Genomic DNA, 23120 nt, shown 5'->3' with positions numbered 1-23120 from the left:
ACGCTTGCCGACATCATGGTGTCTGTGTTCCGGAATCCCCATAGTGCTTGTGGATATCCTGATTGTTGACAAGCCAACTACTTCCCTTGCTAGCACATAAAGGAGGACTGTGTGCAAGGGCATTTTTAAAGAGGAGGGGTCCGGTGCAGACTCTGGGTGGGCCCCGTCCTATCCATGGCTTAGTAAGATCCAGCATTGCGCATATGCATGTCTCTGGAAACATGGCGCCTGCCATATTCTGGAGACTAATCACTACTGCACATGCGTGCCGGCCATTTTGGTGGTGATTTTTGCCACAGCTGCAGCGCCCGGTGCAGGACTCCATAAAGGTAAGTCATGAAACATGGGTGCAGTGTGGGCTTCCCTGGACCCAGGAGCCCATGTGCACCGCACACATTGCACCCATTATAGAAACTATATACCTTGATATAATACAAGGAAAAGCAGAGAATATGTCAGTGAATGACAGTTGCTCAAAATGAATGTATGGGTCCATCACAGGTGCATGTAAGGGAGAAGTTAATCTAGACTAGAAAAAAACAAAAAAGTATGCCGTACTTGTCACCAACTTTTGCTATGTACAAAAGATCCAGAGCTAACCAAATGTTGGTGAACACATTAAGGGGGCTATTCAGGTTTGTTACCAAACCCCCAAAAATAGCAATTTGGCAAAACCATGTAGTACTACAGGTGGGGCAGATGTAACATGTGCAGAGAGAGTTAGATTTGGGTGGGTTATATTGTTTTTGTGCAGGGTAAATACTGGCTGCTTCATATCTGCACTGCAATTAAGATTTCTGTTTGAACGCACCCCAACCAGGGCCGGATTAAGGGCCACATGAGCCTGGAGCTGAAAATTTTCAAGGGCCTATACTGAGAAGGGGAGGAGCTGTGACTAGTGCTGTGTGGGTGTGGCCAGAGCCATATGGATGTGTACAACCTATAAACTATGAGCCCTAATGACTTCCTAAATACATAAACATAGAAAATATGCATCATTTTGTGAGAAAACAAAAAAAAAATATTTGAATACTTATGATTTATGATTGTTTGGCCAGCTATGTGCCTTGTCACCATCCTGCTACTAGCATGATGGGCCTATTTTTATGTGGAGGCCTGGAGCTGGAGCTCCATCCGCCCCATTGTTAATCTGGCCCTGACCCCAACCAAATCTAACTCTCTATGCATGTTACATCTGGCCCACCTGCAGTGCACATGGTTTTGGCCAATTGCTAACTTTTTTGGTTTGCTAACAAACCTGAATAAGGCTCAAAATCAGAAAGGAATTTTTTTTTTGTGTTTTTTCATTATGTTTAATTTGTATACCAGAGGTTTGCTATAAACCATGTACGTTTAGTTGAAAACTGCCTGTGGTTTTCATGTTTTAAAATATATCTAATTTTACACAAACCGCTGGTTAATAAATAATGCAGTTTTTAAATCACCATCAAATCAATAGCAGTTTAAACATTACATAATAAACCAAACTGTAATACCTCCTCCTTGAGTATTTTACAGATATTATTCAGAAGAAAACTAAATTACATAGGTTTGAACCTTTTATTTTTGTGTCTTGGTAATTTAGCTGCTACATTCAATTTATGTTCAGTACCTGTGAAATAAATGTAACACTGTTAAAATATATTTGTTTGCTATAGCTTTTCTATAATGTATTATTTTATTTCTATGTATGTTTATTTCTATGTATTTGTCACAGCACGCCGGAGCTCGTCTTCTTCTTACCAGTCCGGCGGGTCTGGTTCTCCTTGGACAGCTATGGTGAGATTCACCAAAGGACAGAGGTGTCGGAACGGGGGGGGGGGGGGGGGGGAGAGAGGGATGGGGGGGAGTGGCTTGCTCCCCCCAAACATGAAAGAGGCGCATGCGCTGGGGAGCGCTTACCTCCAGATCCCCGTTGAGAATCCTACTTTAAAAGTCTGCCGCCGGCTCCGCTGCAGCGTGCTGCCCCGTCCTGTCCTAGCCGGTTCTTCACTGATGCATTACTGGGAGGAGGCGGGGATGTCCCAGCATGGCCACGCCTCCTCCCAGTAATGCATCCCTGAAGAGTGAAGAGCCGACCAGGGCAGGACATGTGGCAGCAGGCTGCGGAGCCGCCGGCAGCCTTTTTACAGTAGGAGTCTCTGCGGGGATCCGAAGGTATGCGCTCCCCGCACGGGGGATGGGGGGGGGGGTGTGAATCAGGGGGGAGCGCCAAAATGTATATTTTACTATGCCCCCCCAACCGCAAAACATTCCTGTGCCCCTGCCAAAGGATGCTGCCACCTGTACTATTGTATGAAATCCATCAGCTCACCTGCAGTCTTCCGGGCGCCGAAGAAGTTAGAGGGCGCATTGTTGCCCCCCCCCCCCCCCCCCATCCCCCACGGGCTACTGTACTGACAGCCACAGAGCAGGAGGAGGAGAATCAGAGGGGCGCACACTGACTTGGACTCACAGACTAGGTAGGGAACAGGGCAGGCCAGAGGTGACAGCAGAAGACACTGACAGTCTCACTCTCTGCTTGTAGCTGTGCAGCAGGGTTACTTCTGTCCTATAGCACCACCTTCTACCCCCGCTGCTGCAGCACCTCTGTCGTTCCTGGAAGCTGCAACACCTTTCTGCCCTGGCTTCTGCATAACCTCTCTCTGCCCCAGCTGCGGCAGCACTTCTCTCTACATTGATGCTGCAGCACCTCTATCTTTCCTGGAAGCTGCAGCACCTCTTTCTGCCCTGGCTTCTGCATAACCTCTCTCTGCCTTAGCTGCGGCAGCATTTCTCTCTACACTGATGCTGCAGCACTTCACTCTGACCCAGCTGCTGCTGCAACCTCTTTCTCTGCATTAGAAGCTGCAGCTGTCTCTCGGGCTGCCGCAGCACTTCTCTTTGCCCTCCCCCCCCCCCCTCCCCGGGCTACTGCAGCACCTCTCTCTGCCCCTCATTGAGGCAGTGGGGGATTATCAAATGGGGGGCAATTTTGGTGCATTATTTTTATCAAGAGTTTGTGGGGGGTTTCAGGTCTGGATGATCACATTTGGGGCATTATTTTCATTGAGGCATTGGGAGATGATCAGACCTGGGAAGGAGGGTAAATTTTGGGATTTTATTTTCATTCAGAGATTGGGGGTTATCAGGTCTGTGGGGGGTCACATTTAGGGTTTTATTTTCATTGAGAAATTTTGGAGGTTGTGGGGTCAGGTCAGTCGGGGCATATATAGTGTTTTACATTTATTTGAATTAAACAAGTAAATGGTTAAATACAGCTACTTCCATAGCGGCTCTACCATGGTGTAATGTGTATAAGGGGCTCAACATAGTGTAACATGTATACTGTGTGGCATAAAGTGTATAAGGAGCTCTACTGTGTTGCATAACGTATATAAGGGGTACTACTGTGCGGTGTAATGTGAATTTGTACTATTCTGTGGCCACGCACCTTCCCAATAAAACCATTATTTATTTATTATTACCAGTTATTTTTATAGCGCACACATATTCTGCAACGCTTTACAGAGAATATTTCCCCATTCACATCAATCCCTGACCCATGGGAGCTTAATTTTTGTGGAAGCCTATTAACCTACCAGTATTGTATATTTTTGTATTGTGGGAGAAAACCAGAGTACCTGCAGAAAACACACGCAAACACGGGGAGAATATACAAACTCCTCACAGTTTGGGCCATGGTAGGAATTGAACCCATGACCTCAGTGCTGTGATGCAGTAATGGTAACAATTACACTATCTGTACTGCCATGCCCCTATATTGTTGTTGCCAGCCTTCGGCACTCACTGACCCTATTTTAAACATGGGGGACACCCAAAGGAAACTTTCGCCATGAGTTCCACAAGGTCTAGAACCGGCGTTATTGCCAATTTAGGATTTTTAAATATTGTTTCTTTTCAAATGTAACATGTTGGCTTATCCCCAATTCAGTACAGGGGATGGGGGTGCCAAAACATACCCTTGCTCAGGGCACCATGACGCCTAGCTACACCTCTGCCTGCAGTACAAGCAGGGCTCCCTGAAGACTTTCTGTCACCCTAGCTTGCTTAGGGGACTGTCGAGTTGGACTTTACTATCTATATCACGATTAACTTTTTCCTCCTCCACCAAACTTTACAATTGGCAGTATGCATTGGGGCATCTCCTGGTAGAAAGCTAGTCTGCTTTACACCACTCCAGCTGTGTATGACGTGGTGGTACTCCATGGTGGTATGACACTTGTGTGAGGCTCCTCGTCCTTAAAAAGCTCAATCCATGACTCTCCTGATGAAGAGTTCTTCCTGAAAGCTACACTGTTATCAGATGAATGGGCCTAAAATTAAACAGTGTTAAACCGAGCAGTAATTGGTCTGTCAGATATGCTGAAAACGTCCAGCATGTCTGAAAGATCCAATATTAGTTGACCTCATCGTAGAGTGAGAGACCGCCCGACATTTCCCCTGGTGAAGAAACATATCAGTGTATAGCTATGGTAACTGATGGGTGTCAGGCCGTAAGATAAAATGTAACAGACATTTTATCGCACAGTGTATGCCCAGCATTACAACTGAGGAGAGACGATTGAACTTCAGCACCCGCCAATCCAGTTTGTTAACCTTGTGTGCTCACTGCTTCATGATTTAACTGTTATTACTCCCTGACGTTCCCACTTTACAATAACAGCATTTACAGTTCAGCTGGGCAGCTCTAGCAGGGCAGAAATATGACAGACATGTTGGAAAAGCGCCATTCTGTGACAGCTAGAACAAGCACAAAATAGAACACAAATACAAAGGAATGAGGGAAGAGAAAAACATAGCTTGTACTAGCACCTGATCTTGGTAGACGAGGCAAGACAAGGTGAACGTATGTCATTAAATCATCCGACTTGTTTTTATCCTTATCTCCAATCGTGACTGAAACAGTGACATAAGTTACAGTAATACACAGTATATTAATGGCATCAGTAAAAGTGAATACACTCACCTAGACTAGGGGGGAATTCAATTACCCAAGGTAAATTACCGCAGATGAAAAGGGTGGTATGTAGGGGCTTTATGATTCCAGTCTCTTTTTCCCCGTAGCCCCTTGTTAACACCTGTTAACTTAAAGTGTTAACTGGCAGAAACACACAGAGTCTGTGAAAAGTGTGTTACCAGGGTTGCTGCTCTTGTTACCCCCCCCATAGGTATCGGGGGCGGGTTTGCATCTGCTGAGAAATACAGGCAGGTACTTATCCATCATGCAATACCATCAGGGAGGTGTCTGATTAGCTCCTAATGTATTCTGCAGCAGGACAATGACCCCAAACAAACAACCAATGTCATTACAAACTATCTTCAGCATAAAGAAGAACAAGGAGCCCTGGAGGTGATGATATGGCCCCCACAGATCCCTGATATCAACATCATTAAGTCTGTCTGTGATTACATAAAGAGGCAGAAGGATTTGAACAAGCCTACATCCATACAAGATCTGTGGTTAGTACTCCAAAATGTTTGGAACCTCCCTGTCAAGTTCCTTCAAATACGCTGTGTGCAAGTGTACCTAGATTAATTGATGCTGGTTTGAAGGCAAAAGGTAATTTGATTTAGATATTAAAATATTGATTTGATTTAGATTTCTCTTCTATTCTTTCACTTTGCATTTTGTTAATTGATAAAAATATTGACACTTCTATTTTTTAACGCATTCTTACTTTGCAGCATTTTTTCCACACCTGCCTAAAACTTTTGCACAGTACTGGATACCTGTTGTTTTATTTGCTGGGGGGGGGGGGGGGGGGTGGAAGATGGCAGGGCACCTATTCTCTGCAGTTCTTACAAGCTTGATATGTCATCTTAATCTTTTTTGTAACAGGGTTCTATATGATGGAGCCTATTGGTTCGTTATTTGATTATCTTGATGACTTGATATATTCCATGTATTACACCATTATCTATTATTATCACTATCTTTAATAATCTCAACTTTATTCATTACAATGTCTGTTAAAAAAAAAAAAACTTCAGAGGATGCACTAGGTCACAGGTTCTCAAACTCAGTCCTCAGGACCCCACACAGTGCATGTTTTCCAGGTCTCCTCTCACAATCACTAATACATAATTAGCTCCACCTGTGCATCTTTTAAAATGGGTCAGTGAGTAGTGACTACACCTGTGCACCTGCTAGGTGATCTGGAAAACATGAACTGTGTGGGGTCCTGAGGACCGAGTTTGAGAACCACTGCACTAGGTGATTATTGAAAAAAAATGATTACTGTAGTTACAAATTTTGTCACCAGGTGGGGATGTGTCAATACACCATCTGGTGTGAATAGGATACAATGGAGGCGCCAACATTGTTGCAGTACTGGTATTGTCAGCATATCATACAGTATAATGCAGTGCTTAAAGTGGTCCTAGAGAGGTGTTGGAACTCACCCCTCCCCCCCCCCCCCCCCGGCACCCGTGGTCTAAAAAAGAAAGGGGCGTGGTCACACAATAGTAATAATGCCCACAGTAGTAGCACCCCTAATACACATAATGTTGATAGTAGTAGCACCCTGTAATACACAATGCCCACAGCAGTAGCGCCCCTTTTACAATGCCCACAGTGGTAGTGCTCCTTATGCAATGTCCACTGTACTGGTAGTGCCCACAGTGGTAGTGCCCCTTATATAAAGCCCATAGTAGTGATGCCCCTTATGCAATGCCCCCGGTAGTAGTGCCCCTTATGTCTCCAGGAGTGATGCCTCTTATGAAGTGCCCCCTTTACAATGCCTTCATTAGTAGTGCCCTCATTAGTAATGCCCTTAATGGTAATGCCTGTGTAGTATTGCCCCCAGTAGTAATGTCGCCTGTAGTAATGCCCCCAGTCATTTAGCCCATGTAGTTTAGCCCCATGTAGTTTGCCCCAAGTAGTAATGCCCCCCTGTAGTTATGCCCCCAGTAGTAATGCGCCCCTTGTAGTTATGACCCCAGTAGTAATGTGCCCGTGTAGTTTAGCCCCATGTAGTTTGCCCCCAGTAGTTTACCCCTAGTAATGCCCCTGTAGTTATGCCCCCAGTAGTAATGCGCCCCTGTAGTTTAGCCCCATGTAGTTTGCACCCAGTAGTTTGTGCCAAGTAGTCATGCTCCCAGTAGTTTAGCCCCTGTAGTAATGCCCCCAGTAGTAATGCCCCCAGTAGTTATACCCCCAGTAGCAGGGGTTAAAGTGAGCCGGAACGGGGCGGAACTGTGTTCCATCAGTTCCATTTGGAGACGGAACGCAGTTCCGCCTCCCCCGGCTCACCTAACCCGATGTCCCGGCGCTGCAGGGAGATGCCGGGCGGCCGCTGTTATCAGCGGCGCCCAGCACTCCCCGCACAGCGGCAGCCAGAGGCAGGAGCTCAGTACTGAGCTCCTGCCTCCGGCTCTGTCAGTACGCGCTATGGGAGAGACGTCATGACGCCTCTCCCATAGTGCCGAGGAGCGGGCACCAAGAGAGGACTGCGGCGGGAGCGGGGCTTGGTAAGTATGGTGCCTCTCTCCCCCCCCCCCCCCTCCCATATGTGCACTACTAGCGGCGCTGTTATTGGGGGGTCTATACTACTGGGGGCAAACTACTGGGGGGCTATACTACAGAGGGGCCAAACTACTGGGGGGCTATACTACAGAGGGGCAAACTACTGGGGGGCTATACTACAGAGGGGCAAACTACTGGGGGGCTATACTACAGAGGGGCCAAACTACTGGGGGGCTATACTACAGAGGGGCCAAACTACTGGGGGCTATACTACAGAGGGGCAAACTACTGGTGGGCTATACTACAGAGGGGCAAACGACTGGGGGGCTATACTACAGAGGGGCAAACTACTGGGGGGCTATACTACAGAGGGGCAAACGACTGGGGGGCTATACTACAGAGGCAAACTACTGGGGGGCTATACTACAGAGGCAAACTACTGGGGGCTTTACTACTGGGGCAAACTACAGAGGGGCAAACTACTGGGGGGCTTTAATACTGGGGACAAACTACAAAGGGGCAAACTGCAGGGGGGCTTTACTACTGGGGGCATTACTACAAGGGGGCAAACTACAGGGGGGCTTTACTACTGGGGGCATTACTACAAGGGGGCAAACTACAGGGGGGCTGGGGCAAATTACTGGGGGCATTACTAACGGGGCTAAACTACATGGGGCAAAACCATTACCACTGGGAGGCTAAACTAAAGGGGAGGGGAGTAAATTACTGGGGTCATAACTGCAGGGGCATTACCAGTGGGGGCATGACTACTGGGGCTAAACTACAGGGGGCTAAACGACTGGGGGCATTACTACAGGCAACATTACTACTGGGGGCAATACTACACAGGGGCATTACCATTAAGGGCATTACTGATGGGGTGCACTACTAATGAGGGCATTGTAAAGGGGACACTTCATAAGGGGCACCACTCTTGGGGACATAAGGGGTACTACTATTGCGGGTATTGCATAAGGGGCACTACTATTGCGGGTATTGCATAAGGGGCACTACTACTGTGGGCATAGTATAAGGGGTGCAACTGCTGTGGGATTTACTGTATGGGCTGACAAAGAAGCTGAGCTCCTGGTCCGCCCTCCGTCGCTCCGCCCCTACCATCGCCGCCGCACTGGAAGCCCTGGTTCCAAACTCCCAGCTGCAGCGGATCTGGGACCAGGCTGGCTTTATAATCCCTGCCGCCGCATCGCGCTCCTGTGACTGCGGCGCTACTAGTTCAAATCTGTCGCTGATTGGCTGCCGGTCCGCAGCAGTTTTGAAATATTAGCACTGTGGTCACAGGAGCTCGATGCGGCGGCAGGGATAATAAAGCCAGCCTGGTTCCCGATCCACTGCAGCCGCCCTCAGCCTCCTCTGCCGCCCCGCCCTCGGACCTCTGCATGCCCACAGCCTCCTCCTCCGCACTATCTCCGAGGCCCACAGCCTTCTCCACTCCACGCCTACCACAGCCTACTCATCCACAGCACCGCAGACCACCGCCGCTGCTAAACAGTGCCTACTGTATGCCCCTGCTGTCACTCTCCATGTCCCTGCTGTCATTTTCCATGTCCCTGCTGTCACTCTCCCTGTCACTCTGTCACTCTATAATGTGAATTTCGGCTCATTCTGTATGCTATAATGTGAATGGCGGCTCATACCGTGTGCTATAATGTGAATTTCGGCGCATACCGTGTGCTATAATGTGAATTTCGGCTCATACTGTGTGCTATAATGTGAATTTCGGCTCATACCATGTGCTGTAATGTGAATTTCGGCTCATACCGTGTGCTATAATGTGAATTTCGGCTTATACTGTGTGGTGTAATGTGAATTTGGCTCATACTGTGTGGTGTAATGTGAATCTCGGCTCATACTGTGTGGTATAATGTGAATTTCGGCTCATACTGTGTGCTATAATGTGAAAGGGGTCCTGTTATTGTGGTGTATAAGGGGTATATGGTGTGGTAAACTACACTGAAGGGCACACACCCTTTTGCGTGGCCATGCCCCCTTTTCAGGAGCACGCATGCCATCAGCGCGCACATAATTACAACCTTCACTTTTCCATACCCCCACTTCAAAATTTACACTTGGGTGCTACTACTGTGGGCATTATTACTATTGTGTGACCACGGCCCTTTCTTTTTGAGACCACACCCCCTTTTTGCCACGCGTGCCTACGGCGCGCGCAATACCTTTATTACATGGGCGCCGTGGGGAGGGGGGTGAGTTCCACTACCTCTCTAGGACCACTTTAAGCACTGCCCAGTAGTAATGTGCTCCTGTAGGGGTGGTATTCATGTGACCGACGGTCACATGACCTCCTCCAGCATCCCGACCCCCACTATCCCGATGGTCGGCATGCCGACCAACAGGGACTATTTCCACTCGTGGGTGTCCACGACACCCATAGAGTGGGAATAGAACCCGTGGCAACCGTAGGTCGCCACCGAGCCCGCAGCGTGGCGAGCGCAGCGAGCCCGCAAGGGGCTTGCTGCACTCGCCCCTCCCCGCCGGGATCCCGGCGTCGGTATGCTGCCGGGATCCCGGCGTCGGTAAGCTGACCGGCGGTCAGGAGACCGGCGGTCAGCCATACTACACCCCTCCTGTAGTTATGCCCCCAGTGGTAATGTGCTCCTGTAGTTATGCCCTCAGTAGTAATGCGCCCCTGTAGGTTTGCCTCATGTAGTTTGCCCCAAGTAGTAATGCCCCCAGTAGCTTGCCCCAAGTAGTAATGCCCCCAGTAGCTTGCCCCCTTCTAGTTAGCCCCTGTAGTTTAGCCCCCCTGTAGTTATGCCCCCAGTAGTAGTCACACATTTTAAAAAAACCACCATACTTACCAATCCCCGCTCCCGCTGTGATCCTCCTGGCATCCGCTTCACTCCGCTCCCCAGCACTATGAGAGAGACGTCATGACATCTTTCTCATAGCGCGCATTGACAGAGCCGGGAGCCAGAAGTATTAGCTCAGTAGTGAGCAACTGCTGTCGGCTTCCGCTGTGCAGGGAGAGTTGGGCGCTGCTGATAACACAATCTCAGCGGGCGCCCGACATCTCCCTGCGGCGCTGGCACACATTGGGTTAGGTGAGCCGGAGGAGGCGGAACTGCTTTCCGTCTCCAAGTGGAACTGACGGAACGCAGTTCCGCCCCGTTCCGGCTCACTTTAACCCCTGGTATAATGCCTTTATCCATGGACAACAAATGCATGATCAAGTAGGTGATACAGATATAACCTCATGCATCTTTGCTGGAGTCCCGCCAAACAGCTCCTTTTGGCATGCCAGGTCGTATGAGAATCTTCTAGCATCGCGTCACCTTTTTTTAACTTCTTTTTTGGCAAAAATGCATCTTAGTTTTCCTGCAGATGGCTGGACTTTTAACATCTAGAGGAAACATCCCTGGTTTGGTGAGGATACTCTAAGCTGGGGACTATTGCTGTAAATCTTTTTTTATGTACCGTATATACTCGAGTATAAGCCGACTTTTTCAGCACTTTTTTTTGTGCTGAAAAAGCCCCCTCGGCGTATACTCGAGTCAGTGCCACATATGCCCCCCCAAGTGCCAAATATGCTCCCCCAGTGCCAGTTATTAACCCTCCGCCGCTCCCGCACTGTCTTGTGAAGGAGGAACACGGAGGGCACAGGGCGCGCCTCTCCTGTGTCCCTCCTGCATCTCCGGCGGCAGCGGCGGGTCTATTAAATGAAGTACCCGTTCGTGAGCTCTGATTGACTCACGAACCGGCACTTCATTTAACACACATACGCCCCTGCTGCCGGAGACGCAGGAAGGACACAGGAGAGGCGCGCGCTGTGCGACTGCCGGCATCCTGAACGCATCCTGGTAGTAGGAGTAAAAGTGTGGTTAGAGAAAAAGGGAGACTACTCAATATTGTCAATAGTAGTCTATATGTACCCTTCTCTTTTTAGAGGAATAAACTACTAAAAGCTAAGTTTTAACTATAATAATTATCCATTGTGTTTATCAAAAGAGTGTCCCACCAAGGGATTATTTTTTGAGAGACCATGCATACAGTCTGGAGATTGGAAAATGTATTTCTTTTGTTTGTTTGCTGTCTGTAGGCCATTAAATACTCGCACAAACTCTGTATACTGCCTGCTGTGTCCTGACTAACGGCGACCCTGTTACAATACATATATGCCCCATATTGCTAATGGCATGTGATGAATATGCCCCAACTTCCTTGTCCTTTTTGGGTAGAATATAATAGGGGGGGGGGGGGGGTTATCGGGTAGATTAGCCTAGGGAAGTATTTGATAAGATAGCTTGTGGAGGTGAGATTCCAAGGAAATGTGTAAGGGAGGACATTCCATATAGTGTGTGCAGTGTGAAAAGTATGTGGGCATGAGGGCGACACTCACTATGTCTTTGTAATGATGGCTCCAAGATCCCGCCTTTGTGCAGTCGACATACTCACTGTAGACAGTGAGAGCGGAATTCAATTGTTTTTCCGCCAGCAGCCACTAGGTGGTACCCAAACAGAGCTAATCAATTGTAGTGTGATGGCTGCGGCATCTGCATTTCACCCCTCCCCCCCCCAGGGGTGACGCCCAAACAGATCGCGCCCAGCCTTATGCAGCCTAACCCAACCTCTATAGGTGCAATCAGCGCTAAAACTACATGCAATTGAATATCACCCCTGTGATCTCGCTTCAATTTAGACGGGAGATAGGGCAGTATTCAATTGATTATCGCACCCAAAGTGTCAACCACCCATACCCAACCCACCTGAAAAATGTCCTGTAATCGGGGATGGGAGCAGATAATAAGTGTGGATGAGAGATACAGAGTTTGCGGAAAGTAGAGGGTTCAAGTTTAGAGATATTTTGAGACAATAGAAGAGATGTTTTGAACTGTTTTGTTTCTGGACTTTTATGTTAGTAATCATATTTTATACTGGATTCTGTAAAATACAGGCAACCAATGTAGGAAGATAATGGAACAGCAGTAGAAGAATGTTTTGGATGGAAAATCGGGATGTAGTCAGGATCCCGCCTGTCAGGATCCCGGCAGTCAGGTTACCGACGCCGGAATCCCAACACTATTCGGAATGCCAACAGCGGAATCCCGAATAGGTAGACAGATTTAGGCACTTATGGGGAGAAGGTTAGGGTTAGGCAATAAGGGGGAGGTTAGGGTTAGGCAGTGGCTAGGGAGGGTTAGGGGGGTAGGGGAGAGGGTATTAGACTCCTTACTCACCCCTGTCGGCTTCTTCACAATCAGGATCCCGACGTCAGTATTTCGACTGTCGGGATCCCGCCCGCCATCTTTCCCTACTGAACCCGGAAAATCAAACTAGCTGTTGCATTTAAGCATAGGGGATTCATACGCATGACTGGCGTTCGAGATGCTGGCAGTCAGAAGAATGACAGTGGCATCCCAATGATGAGAATCCCAACAGGGGTTTTGTAAGTATACATACCCTCCAAACCCTACCCCTCTAACCTTAACACTCTCAGTATTCCAGCATTTCAACTGCCGGCATCCTGAACGCATCCCGGTAGTAGGAGTAAAAGTGTGGTTAGAGAAAAAGGGAGACTACTCAATATTGTCAATAGTAGTCTATATGTACGCTTCCCTTTTTAGAGGAATAAACTACTAAAAGCTAAGTTTTAACTATAATAATTATCCATTGTGTTTATCAAAAGAGTGTCCCACCAAGGGATTATTTTTCACTTCGGGTAGCTCCTTGTCATAGCTTAAGTTTTGTGAACCCGGCGTGTATATGAAGTCCGTGCGGGTAACTGGAGGACTGTGTGAATAGTTGCTGGTCTGTGGGAATAAGTGAGATGAAGAGCTCAAGGAAAACTATGGATGATGAAGTAGGTACAAAAAGTAAGATTTAATGGCGTAACGATAATTCACAGAGGCTGAGGTTACCCCCAATGACTGAACTGAAGAATGGAGTTAACAATTGTAAAACGATGCTGTAGCACTCTGTATGAAGAACAATGACTGGCGCTGTGACTTTAAGACGAGGCTGAAGAAGAACTGAAGACTATGGATGTGTCTTTAAGATGAGACTGAAGAATACTGTGACTGTGTCTTTAAGACAAAACTGAAGGATACTGTGACTGTGTCTTTAAGATAAGACTGAAGAATACTGCGACTGTGTCTTTAAGACGAGACTGAAGAATACTGCGGCTGTGTCTTTAAGACAAGACTGAAGAATACTGTGGCTGTGTCTTTAAGACAAGACTGAAGAATACTGCGGATGGGTACTGGATATAACTGGTATGGCAACTGTAATCCGGGCTGGGTAGCAAAAGAGCAGAGGTTAACAGGAAACTAAGGTAATTAGAATTACCTCTTAGGGAGCTCTGCTACTAAACTCACTCTGAGCTGTGTGACTCAAGGAACTGGAAACTTTTGTAACACAGTTCTCTCTACTTATACCTCTTGGTCCTTGGTGATTGGAATCAGGTGATTCAAGGAGTCTCAGGCTGGCTAAAGGGAAAAAGTAGCAGGTGCACTAGCTCAACCTGTACTAACCAGAGGCATTTAGCATATTCCTGGCCAGGGCTATGAGCTTACCCACCGCACCAAGGTAGCCTCTCATTGGGTAAGTCCCTAACACTAACTACAGCGGTTCAGGTCCAGGGGGCAGGACACCCCAAAGCCACCCAGCCAGACAACCCCAGGGCACCGCAAGAGTGATACAAACAAAGAGTTAAGTGGGTAGGAGAAGCTACTGCTGCATGTGCGAGTAATGTGAAGAGTGAAAGAAATTGGTGTGAAAGTGTTACATATATATAAAACAAACTATAAGTGCCATAGTGTATTAAAATAAATGTTAGATTGCGGTGCCCCAGGGGTGCCAATCCACAGCAGGTCCAGGGAACCCTGCGCCCCAGAAAATACCCCCAATACTGACTGCCATAGTAAACAAAATGTAGGAGTCTTACATCAGTGTGCTCATTCCACATTTGCAGGCCAGAGTGCTGGACTTTCTATTTAAAATCAGTGAGGGGTGGGTGGGGCAGGGTGCTAAATTAGGCTGAAGGTGTCTCCTACCTTCAGAAATATGTATAAATACATAGAATCAGTTACAAAGGGAAGGGGGCCCTAATTTGCACACCATAATTAGGTAATGAGGTGCTACTCTGCTTGAGACTTAATACAGTGTACAGAGGGAAAAAGTAGTACACTCTACACTGTATTAAGTCTCAATCAGAGTAGCACCTCATTACCTAATTATGGTGTGCAAATTAGGGCCCCCTTCCCTTAGTCTCAGGCTGGCGCAGGATTGGATAGCTCATGGTCAGGTGATCAGACCCTATCACGTCAGTACTCCAGGTTAGGCTCTGATGTGGAGTGAGGCCTAGCAGGCCGAAAAAACACTGAAGCCTGAACTTCTTAAAATGAACAGAGGATACTGATATTTAGGCCTAAACTCCAGATTGCTAAACACAGTGAAGAATCAAATGCGGCTCTCAGCTGACTACTGATTACTCAGAGGAGTATACTTGGACCGGCTGGAACCAGGACAGACTGATCAGGCTGGACCTGGAGTATAGCTGGACCAGCTGAAACTGGGGGAGACTGAACTGGACATATGGACGAGACCAGGTTGAGTCCGGATTAACTTGAATTGGCTTGGACAAGCAGAGTCTTCGGATTGACGGATAGGACCGGATTAGATCCGAAGATGCTTGAATCGGCTGCAACTGAAGGAAGCTGATCCGGACAGATGGAGGGAACTGGATTGGGTCTGGAAAATCTTGAACCGGCTGGAACCATCGGAGGCTGAACCAGATGTATGGACGAGTCCTAATTGAGTCCAAATGAACTTGAACCGGCTGGGACCGGCGAAATCCCTGGACCCACGGACGGAACTGGATTGAGTAAGTAGAATCCCATCCTGGACCTGAACCAAACTGGATGCCACCATGGTGGCGCTCTCTGAAGATGGCAAACAGGAGATCATAACTGCATCTGTAGCACAAAGATTTCCATCTGCGAACTTGGCTCTGGATACTTCCCATGAGGCTGAAACTCTGGTGACCCCTCCTGGGGTTGATGAATCAGACACCTCTCTCAGCGATGTTATTTCCAGCACCCCTCCTGGGGTTGACAGATCAGAAACTCCTTTTTGAGAATAAGACTTTTATGCCCCTACTAGAGCTTGATCATTGGATACCCCTCCTGGAGTTAGCAAAGTAAATGCCTCCTCAGAGGCTGCAGTCTAACGCCCTTTCTGGCACTGAAAGTTCGGATGCCCCTCCTCGGGCTGTGGACACAGACTCTCCTCCTCGGGCTGCGGACACAGACTCTCCTCCTCAGGCTGCAGACATAGACGCCCCTGCTCGGGCTGCGGACACAGATGTCCCTCCTTGGGTTGCAGAAATAGACCCCTGTGACTTTAAGAGGCTTGAACATTCTTTTCTGGACACTCAACTTGGGATAGGGTCTTTTAATCATTGGACCCAAGTCATAAATTTCAGTCTCTTTTTGAGAAGCCTTCTTGACACCCCTGTCAGCAGTAGCAGGATCAGCTATTAAAGATGACTTGTAGGCATGAGTACTATGATACTGAGATTTGTCACCATTTTCTGGTTTGCGAAGAATGCAATCCTTAACAAAAATGACTGAAATTTCCACAGTAAAGACAGAGGTGTAGCTCCCTACGCCGCTGATGTTCAGCTTCAGAGAGCTTGGGTCGTGGATAGCTCTAATGAACAACTTTTCCTTGCACAGAGGAAGAGACTTCAGTAACTGGATGGGACAAAACAGGATCAACAACGTTGTTGGTATTCCTTAGGCGTTCATGCATTACAGAAAGAATACTAGTCAAAAGTTCTTGTACCTGTAGTAAACATCTGGTAGGGAATACACAGTTGGTCATGAGTCTGATTACAGGGAGTCCGAGAATCTCTGGAGAAAGAGTTCTGCTGCAGACTCTATGCCAATTGATGCTGTGACAAATGTAAACCCTCCAGACGTCCTGCAATATTGCTTAGGAGGTCCCATGTCAGGCAAACACTTTCGGCTGGGTCCATGTGGCCAGTTCCCACTGTCATGGCTGTAGTTTTGTGAACCCGGCGTGTATGTGAAATCTATGTGGGTAACTGGAGGACTGTGTGAATATTGGCTGGTCTGTGGGAATCAGTGAGATGAAGAGCTCAAGGAAGACTATGGATGATGAAGTAGGTGCAAAAAGATTTAATGGAGTAACGGTAATTCACACAGGCAGATGGTTACACCAATGACTGAACTGAAGAATGGAGTTCATTGTAAAACAATGCTGTAGCACTCTGTTTTAAGAACAATGACTGTGGCTGTGACTTTAAGACGAGGCTGAAGAAGAACTGAAGACTGTGGCTGTGTCTTTAAGACGAGACTGAAGAATACTGTGACTGTGTCTTTAAGACAAGACTGTTGAATACTGCTGCTGTGTCTTTAAAACAAGACTGAAGAATACTGCGGTTGGGTAACGGATATAACTGGTATTGCAACTGTAATCCGGGCTAGGAAGCAAAAGAGCAGAGGTTAACAGGAAACTAAGGTAATTAGAATTCCCTCTTAGGGAGCTCTGCTACTAAGCTCACACTGAGCTGTGTGCCTCAAGGAACTGGCAACTTCTGTAACACAGGTCTCTCTACTTATACCTCTTGGTCCTTGGTGATTGGAGATTGGAATCAGGTGATTCAGGGAGTCTCAGGCTTGCACAGGATTGGTTAGCTCATGATCAGGTGATCAGACACTGTCACATCAGTACTCCAGGTTAGGCTCTGATATGGAGTGAGGCCCAGCAGGCCAAAAAAACACTGAAGCCTGAACTTCTTAAAACGAACAGAGGATGCTGGTATTTAGGCCTAAACTCCAGATTGCTAAACACATTGAAGAATCAAATGCTGCTCTCAGCTGACTACTGATTACTCAGAGGAATTCCCTCTCATGTGGCTTAATCAAGAAAGCAACATAGATTTGCAGTCTTCATGCTGAGCTGAAAAAGATGCAAGTTACTGGATATGCTGAGGTAAGCCATAGAATATGAGAAATACAAGTCAGGATCATGACACTCCTGTTGTTTTGAGTATTAAGTATTTATATCCCTGGGGCACCTCTAGTCATACACATTATTTTGGGTAATTACCAATTGAATAATTTAGATAGACTGGTTTCAAATAATACAAATTTCGACTAACCGATGCAGGACACATTGTTAGTTTTTGTCTTAGAGAAAGACCAGTAAGTAGAGAATTACAATAGTAGAGTGTATGGCTATATTTTTTGCCGTATGAGATGTTTTTTTTTCTGAAAAATGTATTACATGTATGTAACAGAATTTGGATACAGATTGGATTGGGTAATAAAGGACAGTTTGGAATGAAGGAAAACACTTAAACGTACGAAGACATAACTTATTGTCGTGTTATTGACAGATGTAGAGATGCCAGGTAAGAAGCTTCTGTTGGCTGCCGGAAATATTAGTGCAGTTTTAAGATCATTAGCACCAGCCAATTAAATGACTGTTTTGAATGATAATCGTATGGACCTGAATGATGATCATCCAGATATTTTGCAGTGTATAGAGGTGCCACCCCACGCCCGTCCATTGGGTTGTCTGTATAAATAGTGCATATCAATTCTATACTATAAGTACCTAAAACCAAACACCTCAACAGTTTGGCTGTGGTAGGTGACAATGAGCAGTTTAATACATATTGTATATAATGCATAATTTATTTTATGTTAACAAAAGAGATAAAAACAACAACTGACATCAATTCTATTAAAATTATATTTTTAGTCTCATTTTTATCAACCCAGGAATTACACAATTTACCAGCAGAGCAATGACCGTTCTAATAAGATGCAAAACTTTATCCTGCTGTAGTAAAAAAGCAGTGTCAGCATCTAACACAAATTATTCCACTTGCTGCAATGAACTACCATTATATGTACCTAACAAATATTGCCCAGCCATCCAATCACCCTTTCATTTCTCTATTAAGTAGTATGTGTGTAAATGGAGATTAAAAACCTTCTAGGCCATAGGAGATTGGGGTCTATTCATGAAGCAGTGAAAAGTGGGGAGAAGTGAGCCAGTGGAGAAGTTGCCCATGGCAACCAATCAGCATTGAAGTAACATTTATAACTTGCATACTATATAATTGTACGGAGCAGCTGATTGGTTGCAACGTACAACTTCTCCACAGGCTCACTTCTCCACACTTTTCACTGCTTCATGAATAGACCCTAAAAACCCTCTAGGCCAGGGCTGGCCAAACAGGTCCTCGAGATCTACCAACAGTTCATGTTTTCCAGGCCTCCTGGGGATCTGTAAAATTGTCAGTTAGGAATTAATGCAGCACCTCTTAATTAGTAATGACTACACCTGTGTACTAGCTAGGTGGTCTGGAAAATGTGAACTGTTGGTAGATCTCGAGGACTGGTTTGGCCAGCCCTGTTCTAGGACATATCTAACTTTACTAAATATGATTCATCCTATAAGCAGGGCAGGATTACCGGCGTGCGCACATTCGCAGAAGTGCTAATATCGCCAAATAGCGATTTCAGCACTTTTGCAGGTCTTACTGAATTAGGCCCTTAGTTTGCCTATTGTCATATTAGCACATGTGAGTGAGTACAATGCCTTCACCGTAGGTAAAAGTGACTGCGAAAGTATGCAACACAGAATGAGACGCATAGGCCTCTATGTATAAACACATAAAAGTCCAATACTCCAGTTTGTGAGGGAAGTGATTTGAAATTTAATATTTAATTATTATATACAATGTTTATCTGTTTAAAAAATGAAGCAGAGGTGGTGTGGAGGATTCTGACTGAAGGGAGGCAGAGAGTGGCACACATGCCGTATGGTAAGGATTATTCTGATTACCATGCCGTGCTTGTCCTTACTCCACCCTGACCCTAAATATGGAGCAAAGATTGGAACACACACTCTTTACTGTGTCCATGATTTTCCTTACTGTATAGACCCTGTATTTTGTAAAAGTAATTAGATGTCTGTTTACAAATCAACCAAAGATTTTTAATGTTTGAAAACTGAAATGCTAATTCATTCAAATCTGTGTTAACACTAATACTTTCAACATGTCCAAATACCACATGTCCCTGGTGGGTACAGGAATACATAGTAAGAGGTTCTATAGGACATATTTAAACTAATCTCCATTGACAGATTAGACCAGATCTACTGTCACCAATGAGGAAACTCCAGACTGTGGCTGGCGAGATTTTCATTAAAGACAATTATCTACTCCATAGCTTCACTCAAGGCATGTCTCAGAGACATGTGTATCATGACAGAGGCACTGTACAGGCAAGATGCCTGACAAAGGGCAGCATTGTAAGCTCTTGCTTTATGAGAGTCTAACATCTAAGAAACGGACCTGAGTTTAGGAAGGGGCAATGTTTCCCACGGATACACTTTGTATAAAAGACAAATATGAGCGGCACAGGTTTATAGCAGAATGATGCATACTGTATAATATGAATGAGCTATTGTTAGATAAAGAAGACATTAGGGTCTCAGGGCAGGGGCAAACGCAGAGTGGGGGTTCCAAATGTTTGATTTTAGAGCGAGTATAGTCAAACCATAAAGTGGACATAAGTAGCGCTTAACTAGCTGTTATGGTTCCCTGAAGACCAAGTTTGTGAAACACTATAGGAAAGAGAGTCTAAAAAAATTACTTTCTGTAAATATACTGTATTTGGCTCATATAAATAACATAAGTGGTCAAGAAAAGGTAAAGCATTCCATAATAAATATACATACATACAAACCTGAGTCTTCTAATAGCACATTCTCCCTCCTCATGGTAGCCTGTCTCTTCTGGCTGGACACTGCTCTCTGGTCTGTTTGGACTGGTGCGCTGATTGAGCTCTCAGATCAACACACACAGCAGACTTTTGGCATGCGCAGCAGCTCTATTCCATCCCTCATACTGTATATTGTGGCTGCAGCTCTAATAAAATCGTATTATTTACTACTGCTATTGTGGTTATCATTCAAGCTGCTGATTGTAACTGAGAAAGGTTTTCCGGGCAACTAGAAAGATTTGCATTTGCCTACTGGTCCAAAGTCATCTACAGTAGCTGTTCACAAATATAAAAAAAATCAACCTTAAGGTGCATACCCACTTGCCAAGAAAGTAAATGTCGTCGCTCATTTTCACCCTTCCTAAGTGACGTCATTTACTTTCTCGGCAAGTGTGTATAACGATGAAGACGACGAGCGATGTACGGCCACACAGGTCATAAACGACCTTGCTGTCGACCGTGCATACAGCTCAATTTGGACTGTCGTCCAACCTGCTGTCAATGTAGAGATGTGCCCCGTGTCGCAGGGCACATCAGAAATGCAGCGGTAGGTGTCCGGTGCAGGGACTAGACTTTTCCCTGCACCAGACTGTCAGCGGTGTCGGGCAGCGCGGCGCTTTAAACTTGGTGCCAATTTGGCCGCCAATGGGAAGCGCCTTCCGCGGGTTTTCAAATCCGGAGCCCTCCGCGAGCCAATCGCGGCTTGCGGGGCGCCGGCCAATCAGAATCGGGGGCAATGAGCCAATCGGCGCTCGCCGCTTCATAGGCCCCGCCCCCGGCATGTGACATCAGGCGCCGGGCGGGAGCCGAAGAAAGAAGCCGCGCCGAAGAGCGGTGAAGAGTCGGGCGGCGCCAGGAGGAAGAAGACGCCGCGGGAAGAGCTCCGGTGGCCGCGGAAGAGGCCAGAAGACACCTGCATCCCGGGAGATGTCCAGCGGCGGCTGGACGCTGAGAAGAGACGGCAGCGCCACTGGCCAGGACGAGCCAGCGGCAGAAGGGTGCGGCTGAAGTTCCGGAGAGGCCGCCAGGGGAGGGATGCAGAAGGGCTAACGAAGCTCCCCCCTGGTGCCCCTCCCACCGGTACAGGTAGGCCCTCGGTGAGGGTGCCTGTCATCCTCCCCCCCTTCTCTCCTCCCTAGACCACCAGGGATCGGGCCCGTAGGCAAAGTCAGGCCCTCCCGGCCTGTGGGTACGTAGTCGGGCCCTCTCGGCCAGTGGCCATATAAAGTCGGGCCCTCCCGGCCGAGGGCGCATGGTGGGCATTAGGCCCCAAGTTTCTTAGGTGTACCCCAATAAGAGCGATCTGGGCATTAGGCCCAGATCCCTCCAACGGCCCAACGTTAGGTGGCACTAGGCCCGTGGGATAACATCAGGCATTAGGCCTGGGCCACATTAGAGGGCATTAGGCCCTAGTTCATTTGTTGCCACTAGGTATATAAGGTGACCCTGGGCATTAGGCCCAGGTCACCCAACGGGCACCAAGTTAGGCGGGCGCTAGGCCCGAGGGCAAAGTCAGGCCTCTGGTCTGGGTGCAGATAGGGGGCGCTAGGCCCAGTCAATAAGTGGTCCCCCAAGGTGAATAAAGGTGGCACTGGGCACTAGACCAGGCCACCCGGAGGTGTACAGGTAGGCAGGCCCGCTTGGCCTGAGCCCCATATAAGCAAGTGTATAGGAGGTGGGTAGGCTGTATGGCGCCAACCCCTCAGAGAGCAGGTAGGGATTTAAAGGGACAGCACCATTTAATCTTGTACTCTGATATTGTTATGCGTGTTGTTACTGTTGTTACCGTTCAGGGCAAAGTGTTTGTTTTAAAGTTTGTGCATAGTTTGTGTTGCACCATCCACACGAGCTAGTTTGAGGGCTCTGTTCATGTAGCTAGTGTAGCGGACGCACACTAGGGTAGTTCTTGGCTCTGCACGGCTGTTTTCTCTTTACCTCCTTGCAGGGACCTGCAAGTGGAGAAGATCGGAGTGCAAGACTTGTGACGGTAATACCTCTGTCCGTGTGTCCTTTGATGTGTGTTTGTCCCTATCTGTCTCCCTTCCTTCAGGGCGAACGGTGAACCTTGTACGCAGGTGCAAGGTTGAATTTACACCTAGTGCGGGAGTACCAATAGGTGAAATTCGGGCTCTGAGGCCGTGTGCCCAGGATGACCTTCACCTAGCCCGAAAACTCTATTTCTGTTTCGGTCCACAGTTAGGAGGAACGGCACTCAGCGATCTCCTTCCCCCTAGGTCATCATGTCCGGGTCCAACTGTAGATTTCCAGGTCCGTTGAAGGTTCCGGTACCTGAAGGTGAGAGAGTGCGGCGCCTGGTAAGTAGTGAGTCTACACCTGCACGGCAGCAGGCACTACACCGCACCGCCACCCTCTTACACCTGCACGGCGTGACATCACTGAGCGATATGGTCGTCATATCGCTCAGTGTGTACGCCCTGCCGCTGACCGCCCTGGCAGGGAAGGGAACACACTAGGCAACATCGCGCATAGATCACATCACCTGTTGTGTACCCACATTTATAGTCTAGTGGGCATTGCTGAAAGTGTCAGTGACAGGGCCTAATGCTCTGACTGAGACGCTGAGACTGACACAGTAATTTTCAACATAGATAACATAGGCAACTTATTTAATACACTTATACTGTCACTCAACCCCCACATCAGCTCAGCGTTAATGAACATTATTTTGTGTTGACAAAAGTGGCTAATATGTTAAAGTTATTACATTACAAAGCTGCGTTAAAAAGAACTTGTTGCATTTTAAATAATGTGGCTCACATTATTCAGGTTTGTTAGCAAACCAAAAATTTAGCAATTGGTCAAAACCATGTTACACTGCAGGTGGGGCA

The sequence above is a fragment of the Pseudophryne corroboree genome, chromosome 4 (assembly GCF_028390025.1).
Source record: "Pseudophryne corroboree isolate aPseCor3 chromosome 4, aPseCor3.hap2, whole genome shotgun sequence".
Classification (NCBI taxonomy): domain Eukaryota; kingdom Metazoa; phylum Chordata; class Amphibia; order Anura; family Myobatrachidae; genus Pseudophryne; species Pseudophryne corroboree.
This window is presented reverse-complemented; position numbering follows the sequence as displayed.